Source organism: Oncorhynchus mykiss, chromosome 8 (assembly GCF_057628025.1).
Source record: "Oncorhynchus mykiss isolate SJ-2025 chromosome 8, ASM5762802v1, whole genome shotgun sequence".
Classification (NCBI taxonomy): domain Eukaryota; kingdom Metazoa; phylum Chordata; class Actinopteri; order Salmoniformes; family Salmonidae; genus Oncorhynchus; species Oncorhynchus mykiss.
In genome coordinates this window covers 12,267,553-12,277,455 of record NC_143029.1, presented here as the reverse complement: position 1 = coordinate 12,277,455, position 9,903 = coordinate 12,267,553, and positions in this window count along the sequence as shown.

Sequence of the window (9,903 nt, the reverse complement as noted above, 5' to 3'; positions counted from 1 at the left end):
ACTGGGGTATCAGGTGTGACTGTGTGGAGGATTGTAGTGGGAGCACTGGGGTATCAGGTGTGACTGTGTGGAGGATTGTAGTGGGAGCACTGGGGTATCAGGTGTGACTGTGTGGAGGATTGTAGTGGGAGCACTGGGGTATCAGGTGTGACTGTGTGGAGGATTGTAGTGGGATCACTGGGGTATCAGGTGTGACTGTGTGGAGGATTGTAGTGGGAGCACTGGGGTATCAGGTGTGACTGTGTGGAGGATTGTAGGGGGAGCACTGGGGTATCAGGTGTGACTGTGTGGAGGATTGTAGGGGGAGCACTGGGGTATCAGGTGTGACTGTGTGGAGGATTGTAGTGGGAGCACTGGGGTGTCAGGTGTGACTGTGTGGAGGATTGTAGTGGGATCACTGGGGTATCAGGTGTGACTGTGTGGAGGATTGTAGGGGGAGCACTGGGGTGTCAGGTGAATTTGTTTTACAGTGTAGCCTATGTGTGTGTGTGTAGTGGACGTTACACTGCTTGCTTAGCGAATACTGCTTCCTTCTGATTTGTCTCTTACCGAGGCGCCAACCCAGGACCTCTGCTAGCACACGTGTCGGTGCCACCGAAAAGCTAGCAATTTGGCGATGCAGGTGGGGACACGTCAGGCTGGGGAGTCAGTTTCATACATCCCCATGCTCTACATGTGCAGGGATGAGGGATGTTTCATGTAGTAAATGAGGGGAACTTTGGAAATAATTTTCTCTGGAAGGAGAATAAACGTTCACAAATGAATGAATCTGTCCATCTACCCATCAACCCATCTACCCATTCATTCCCAACAGAATGCTGTGTCTCCTAATGCATTTTAGGCAGTATCAAAGGATGCTACACTCAACAAGCATATTTGTCCAAATCATAAATTCCTCTGGCCCTTCTCATGTAGGGAATGAACACTGTTGGCTTGTCGGTGTTGCAGCACGTGCATTATTTATGTGGCAAAAAAATAGGAACGAATTAGCACCCCCATTCGTTCCAACTCAGAATCATGACTATCAAATCATTTTCTCATTCTGTGGACTTACTTGGAGAGCTAACTACTCATGTGTAGGTTGTAAGCTAGTTTACATGCTGTGCACTCGCACTCGTACGAAAGACAGGGAATACCAATGACTTACAAAGGACATGCCTGGGATCTTTCTACTGAGGCTTTGTAGGCCTGCTATAGAACTAGGCCATTGTCTTCTGTAGTGCTCAAAGGCAGCTGACAGTCCTTTAAATAGAAGGATACAGTCTCTTCTCATCACTATCCCCATGTGGCCTTGTGATGTGGCCTTGTGATGTGGCCTTGTGAGCGAGTTGTGTTTTAACTGAAAAGTCTGTAATGCCTACTTTGTGGGGATCAACATGTACTCTATTAACAATTTGAGTAGTGTAAAATATTGTCAAGATCAGAAGAAGACATGAGAATTTACTATTTCTAGTTTACCTCCAGATATGAATCTATAATCCTTTCCTTAGACAAAGAACCACTCACATAACCTAGTCCTACACCTTTGTGCCGTCTTGCCAACAGTCTGTTTGGCACGACGCCAGCCAAATAGGAGTTGGCTAAACTGCACAAACAGATCTGGGACCACTCTACGGTGTCCATATTTACATAGATATAGCCTTAGTCTCAGCCAGGCTACCACTCATACATCTCCACCACCCAGAAAGGCATAATGGGCTCTGGCTACTGCAGCAGAACTCTCATGACTCACCCATGCATATAGGAACTAGGCTTACATTTGGCCTGAACCGACATAGGCTTCGTCCCAAATAGCACCCAATTCTGTACATAGTGCACTACTTTGTAACCAGAGCTCTATGGGCTCCTCGTCAAAATGTGGTGCATTAAATAGGGAATAGGGTGCCGTTTGGTACATATCCTGAGTTACACCACATTTCAATTAAAATTCAGTGTTACAACTGTAGCTCAGTACAAAACACATAATTAGTATATGACCTGTTGGTTCTACCCTATTTGAAAGTACTGCATATTTAAAGGAGCAATCAGGGCTCTAAATGAATGACAAGTAGCCATTGATTATTAAAGAACAGAACTCATGAGCATATTTCAAATGTCTTACCCCATCAGAACCCCCCCATCAGAACTATATTTTACTCCATTGTTGGTAACCTTAAAACGCCGTATAGCTTCAAAACATTCTTAAAACTATCATTTTGATCTCATGGATGTATAGCTCCGTCTATGAATTTGAGAGTTGTTACATTTCTCCGGCCCCATCCCTCAGCTGTCACGGTCGTCCTCCTCTTCATCTGAAGAGGAGAGGCGAGAAGGATCGGAGGACCAAAATGCGGCGTGATATGTGTTCATGTTGAATGTTTAATAAAGAAAGAACTGAACACTGAAACACTATACAAAAACAGTAAACAAAATAACAACCGTGAAGCTAATGCGAGCTGCGCTGAAACAAGCCATCAACATAGACAATCACCCACAAACAAACAGTGCAACCCAGGCTACCTAAGTATGATTCTCAATCAGAGACAACTAATGACACCTGCCTCTGATTGAGAAACGTACTAGGCCGAAACATAGAAATGCCCCAAAACATAGAAAAACAAACAGACTGCCCACCCAACTCACGCCCTGACCATACAAAATAAATACAAAACAAAGGAAATAAAGGTCAGAACGTGACATCAGCTGTTTACCACAATCCCAGATTTCCCCTTTAAACAATACTGGCTATTTCAGAATTCAGAGTGTGGCTCACCGACTGTGTCGCTCTGGGCTTAGGCACGACACAACTGGGGGACTGCAACATTTTATTGTGTCTCAAAATAACCCAAAGAGGGCTAATGAACTATTGATTGATTCTGTTAGCTATATTCACCGATACCTCCTGCCTCATTTATTTATCAATTTTTCTTGCTGTGCTGGAGACAGTATTTCCTCCTTGACAACTCAACTAGTGAATGAAAGGAGAGAAGACCTGAGATGATGTTACAGTTGCCTGTGCATGTTGTTTTTCCTTTTGGATTACCAGCCCTTTCATTTGTCTAGTTTGAGTTGCAGTGATCTTTATTCTTAATTTATGAGCATCGCACTCCCATCGCAACACCTTTCTTACTATTGAAGTCATCTCTGACTTGTGTAAAATTAGGTAGTTGGGCACCATGCGAGGACAGAGCCTCTTGTTCAATAGAGCTGACATGTGCTTTAACCAGATTGATCCTAGACCTACAGAGGATAAAATAAAAATGGCACCTACAAATGTAGGATCTTAATTTGATCACCTTGTTGCAGGAGATCTTTCCTGCAATGCAGGAAATGTTTAACTTGTAGTGTATTTGAGGTTTAAAAAGGCTTTGAAGTTTAGCATTTCCAATTAGACATTTCAGACCTCTACATTAAACGTATCAACCCCTACAAAAATGTTAATTCATTATATTTAATTATTCTCATTTCCTGTTGCAAACTGGCTCAAATTAACATCCCAAAGCTGTTGCATACACACTTTTATCTATAGCAAACTAGAGTACTGAGTGCAAACATTTTTGTACTTCTTTCATATTGGTCCCCTATGGGATTTCAAACAACAACCCTGGCATTGCAGGCACCATGCTCTACCAACTGAATCACACAGGACCAGTAGGGATCCCTGAAAGTTTTAGGAGCGCTCTGTTGAAGTGTTAGAAAATAGGACCATGGATTTATTGAATTGCAATCGTAGGACCAATGAATTACAAGAACTACACTTTAGTCATTTAGTAGTTGCTCTCAGAGCAACCTTTCTGTTACTGGCCCAGCCCTCTTATCCGCTAGGTTACCTATATAGAGCTGGAGGGATTTTCAATGCACCGGCAGAATAGAGAAGCTACGTCTGGTAAGACGAGGGGTGGGGGTGTGTGTCTTTTTGTCAATAACAGCTGGTGCGCAATGCCTAATATTAAAGAAGTCTTGAGGTATTGCTCGCCTGAGGTAGAGTATCTTATGATAAGCTGTAGACCACACTATCTACCAAGAGAGTTCTCATCTATATTATTCGTAGCCGTCTATTTACCACCACAGACCGATGCTGGCACTGACAGCGCACTCAACCAACTCTATAAGGCCATAATCAAACAAGAAACTGCTTACCTAGAAGCGGTGCTCCTAGTGGCCGGGGACTTTAATTCAGGAAAACTTAAATCAGTTTCACCAAAGTTTTACCAGCATATCACGTGCAACCAGAGGAAAAAACAACTCTAGACCACCTTTACTCCACACACAGAGATGCATGCAAAGCTCTCCCTAGCCCCTCATTTGGCAAATCTAACCATAATTCTATCCTCCTGATTCCTGCTTACAAGAGCAAAACCTAAAGCAGGAAGTACCAGTGACTCTCTCAATACGGAAGTAGTCAGATGGAGCGGATACTACGCTACAGGACTGTTTCGCTAGCACAGACTGGAATATGTTCCTGGATTCATCCAATGGCATTGAGGAGTACACCACATCAGTCATCTGCTTCATCAATAAGTGCATTGACGATGTCGTCCCCATAGTGACCGTACGTACATATCCCAACCAGAAGCCATGGATACAGGCAACATTCCCATTGAGCTAAAGGCTAGAGCTGCCACTTTCAAGGAGTGGGACACTAATCCGGACGCCTATAAGAAATCCCGCTATGCCCTCAGATGAACCAACAAACAAGCAAAGCGTCAATACAGGATTAAGATTGAATCCGACTACATCGGCTCTGACGCTCATCGGATGTGGTATCCTCCCGGATACCCTAGACCAACTCCAATTCACATACCGCCCCAACAGATCCACAGGTGATGCAATCTCAATCGCACTCCACACTGCCCTTTCCCACATGGACAAAATAAACACCTATGTGACAATGCTATTCATTGACTACAGCTCAGCATTCAACACCATTGTGCCCACGAAGCTCATCACTAAGCTAAGGACCCTGGGACTAAACAAGATCCTGGACTTCCTGACGGGCCGCCCCTAGGTGGTAAGGGTAGGCAACGCCACACTGATCCTAAACACGGGGGCCCGTCAGGGGTGTGTGCTTAGTCCCCTCCTGTACTCCCTGTTCACCCACGACTGCATGGCCAAACATGACTCCAACACCATCATTAAGTTTGCTGACGACACAACAGTGGTAGGCCTGATCACCGACAACGATGAGACAGCCTATAGGGAGGAGGTCAGAGAACTGGTAGTGTGGTGCCAGGACAACAACCTCTCCCTCAATGTGATCAAGACAAAGGAGATGATCGTGGACTACAGGAAAAGGTGGGCCAAACAGGCCCTCGTTAACATCATCAGGGCTGTAGCGGAGCTGGTTGAGAGTTTCAAGTTCCTTGGTGTTCACATCACCAATGATCTAGCATCGTCCAAACACACCAACACAATCGTGAAGAGGACACGACAAAACCTTTTCCCCCTCAGGTGACTGAAAAGATTTGGTATGGGTCCCCAGATCCTCAAAAAGTTATACTATAAGGGCAAAAGGCGAGACCCAAATGCAGACACAGGAGGCAGATGGTTGAGCTCCAATATTTATTATACCAAAAGGGGTAGGCAAAAGGCAGGTCGTGGACAGGCGAGAGTTCATAAACCAGGTCAAAGTCCAAACAGTACCAGACAATAGGCAGGCTCGAGGTCAGGACAGGCAGAGTGGTCAGGCAGACGGATACATCATCAGGACAGGCAAGGGTCAAAACCAGGAGGGCTAGGAAAAAACAGAGACTGGGAAAAATAGGAGCTAGGAGAAACACTGGTTGACTTGGCAAAACAAGACGAACTGGCACAGAGACAGGAAACACAGGGATAAATACACCGGAGACTAATGGGGAAAACAGGAGACACCTGGAGGTGGGTGGAGACAATCACAAAGACAGGTGAAACAGATCAGGGCGTGACATCTACAGCTGCACCATCGAGAGGATCCTGACCGGTTGCATCACCGCCTGGTATGGCAACTGCTCGGCATCTGACCATAAGGCGCTACAGAGGGTAGTGCGTATGGCCTAGTACATCCCTGGGGCCAAGCTTCCTGCAATCCAGGACCTATATAATAGGCGGTGTCTGAGGAAAGCCCATAAAATTGTCAGAGACTCCAGTCACCCAAGTCATAGACTGTTTTCTCTGCTATCGCACGGCAAGCGGTACCGGAGCGCCAAGTCTAGGACCAAAAGGATCCTTCTCATGGCTTCTACCCCCAAGCCAAAAGACTGCTGAACAATTAATCAGATGGCCACCGGACTATTACATTGACCCTCCCCCCTATTTGTTTTGTACACTGCTGCTACTCCCTGTTTATTATCTATGCATAGTCACTTCACCCTTACCTACATGTACAAATGACCTCTAACCTGTACCCCTGCAAACTGACTCGATACCAGTACCCCCTGTATATAAGCCTCGTTATTGTTATGTTATTGTGTTACTTTTTTTATTTTGTTATTTTGGTTTATTTGGTAAATATTTTCTTAACTCTTCTTGAACTGCACTGTTGGTTAAGGGCTTGTAAGTAAGCAGTTCACGGTACGGTCTACACTTGTTGTATTCAGCGCATGTGACTAATACAGTTTGATTTGATTTACCTGCCACGAACAACTACGGTGGGTGATCAGTCTCCTTTTTACTGAGTATAGTGGACTGAGCCTATAGGTGGAACGAACTGAGGACAAATGGAATCGGAGGTCACAACAAGCCTTTTCCCCTTAACACACCGTAACACTGTTGTTGTGCTATTGATGACGGCTGGCGTCATTATGGCTGCTCTTGGGCTCCCTCTCTGATCTTCACTTAGACACACACACTGTCTGCATCCCAACTGGCACCCGGTTCCTGATATAGTGCACTACTTTTGACCAGGGATCATATGGCTCTGGTCAAAATTAGTGCACTACGCAGGGAATAAGGTGCCTTTTTGGGATGCATCCACTGGATACTGTGCTCCTCCATGACTTTGCTGACTATGACCGGGGAAACATGGAACAACATATCAACCCGATAGTGGGAGAAAACGAGACAGATGGGAGGGGAGAGAAAGAGGGAGAGCGCAAGAGGCTCCTTTTCCTTTATGCAGTTGATAAGGAGAAAAGGAGACTGGACGGTGGCAGACAGGTGGTGGAGAGCATGAGAGAGGAAACAGAGGGTAGGGGGGAGAAAGAGGGAGAAAGTGATAGACTACTCCTTTTCCTGTACATGGGTGATACAGAGAAAGGGTGGATGGAGGGTGGCAGAGAGAGAGGAGACAGGGAGAGAGAGAGAGGAGACAGGGAGAGAGAGAGAGGGGACAGGGAGAGAGAGGAGACAGGGAGAGAGAGAGAGGAGACAGGGAGAGAGAGAGAGGAGACAGGGAGAGAGAGAGGGGAGACAGGGAGAGAGAGATAGGAGACAGGGAGAGAGTGAGGAGACGGAGAGAGAGAAGAAATGGAAAGAGAGAGAGGAGACAGGGAGGGAGGTGTACAGGACATGAGATACAATACACCATCTAGCCATTAATTATTCATTAGAGAGCTGGAGAAGGGATATATATATATATATACATATATATATTGTATATGAGAGAGAGAGAGAGAGAGAGAGGGGATAAGGGGGAGAGAGGGGTGGGGAGAGAAACAGGGAGAGAGAGAGAGAGAGAGAGCGAGAGAGAGAGGGGGAGGGAAGGCGAGAGAGAGGATATGCCTAATCTAGAGAAGAAAGGGACAGTAGGGAGGGTTGTGAAGAAAGAGGGAGGAGAGATTAGAAAATGAGAGCCAAGTGGAGGAAAAGGAGTGAAAGAATAAATGAAAGATCAAATTATTGATTGAATGAATGAATAATTTTATTTTTGTAAAGGAAATGAATGGAAATTGTGAGGATGACTGGAGATATAATGGAGAGGGGTGGGTGGCGAGATAATGGAGATCTAATTGAGAGGGGTGGGTGGCGAGATAATGGAGATATAATGGAGAGGGGTGGGTGGCGAGATAATGGAGATCTAATTGAGAGGGGTGGGTGGCGAGATAATGGAGATCTAATTGAGAGGGGTGGGTGGCGAGATAATGGAGGTCTAATTGAGAGGGGTGGGTGGCGAGATAATGGAGATCTAATTGAGAGGGGTGGGGTGTAGCGATAATAGAGTGATAATGGGATATTATGTAGAGGGAGGGGTGGAGAGATAATAGAGTGATAATGGGATATTATGTAGAGGGAGGGGTGGAGAGATAATAGAGTGATAATGGGATATTATGTAGAGGGAGGGGTGGAGAGATAATATTTGTATTTATTTATTTATTTTTATTTATCCGTTATTTTAACAGGTAAATTGACTGAGAACATGTTCTAATTTGCAGCAACGACCTGGGGAATAGTTACAGGAGAGAGGAGGGGGATGAATGAGCCAATTGTAAACTGGGGATTATTAGGTGACCGTGATGGTATGAGGGCCAGATTAGGAATTTAGCCAGGACACCGGGGTTAACACCCCTACTCTTACGATAAGTGCCATGGGATCTTTAATGACCTCAGAGAGTCAGGACACCCGTTTAACGTCCATCCGAAATACGGCACCCTACACAGGGCGGTCCACAATCACTGCCCTGGGGCATTGGGATATTTTTTTAGACCAGAGGAAAGTGTGCCTCCTACTGGCCCTCCAACACCACTTAGTCATAATGGACAGATAATGGAGAGAGGTGGGGATGTAACAGAGAGATAATGGGGATATTATTATTATTATAAGAGAGAAACACCCAGGAGTTAAGAGAAGGCCTAAAGGGGCTAGCGGACAAAATTGGGGCTCAATTACTAGCTGCAAATACCCAGAGGCGGGCCAATCATTTTCTTTAAAAAATGACAGCACAGGATGATGTGGAAGCATATCTTACCACCTTCGAAAGGACGGCAGAGAGGGAGAAGTGGCCGAAAGAAGAATGGGCAGGGCTTCTGGCACCATACCTGGCAGGGGACGCTCAAAAAGCGTATTTCGACCTGGAGTTGAAAGATACACAGGATTACGATAAACTAAAGGGAGAGATCCTGACTAGACTGGGAGTGACCGATACCGTGAGGGCACACCGCTTCCACCAGTGGTCCTACCGACCGGGAAAACCCCCACGAACACAGATATTTGACTTGATTCACCTGGCACGAAAATGGTTGCGACCAGAGACCGGGTCATCCGCCGAGATCGTCGAGACCATCGTACTCAACCAGTTTCAGCGAGGTCTACCCCAAGAAGTGAGACGATAAGTTGGCCAGAACGAGGTACTTTCCGCTGACCATCTCGTGGGCCTGGTTGAACGGTATTGTATGGCAGGAACAGCTGAGCAGGCACAGGAGGAAAGATTCCCGTTCCCCAGTCCTGGGCGAACCAGCGGACAGGGTAAGGCTGTCCCAACATATGGAGGGGGGAGAGAGCAGCGTGGGGCCATGAGGAAAGAATCAGAATCAGGCCGAGACACTAAGGGAAAAACGGAAACAGGGACTGGGTGGCGAGGGGGTCTCCCCCGCGAACCCCTATTATCTGTTACAATTGTAATCAACCGGGACATATTGCAGCCTACTGCCCTATTAAAGAAGAGCCAATGCAATGTAACCTCGGTGAAAATGAAGATGATATACGGTATGCATGTCCTGTTGTAACCACTGTACTTGAAAGATCAATAAACAAACATATGTGCAGGGTGAAGGTTGAAGGGAAAGAGGTTGAAGCACTGCTGGATTCCGGCAGTTTGCTAACCCTGGTCGTTGCAAGCCTAGTGCCGAATCATAAACTGGATACAAGACAGGATATCAGTGTTACATGCATTCATGGGGATACCCGTCTGTACCCCACGGCCTTAGTGAGCATACAAACAGAGGATGGTCTGCTGGATTATGAGGTCTGCATGGTCCCAAAGATGCCATATGATGTAAAATTGGGTAGAT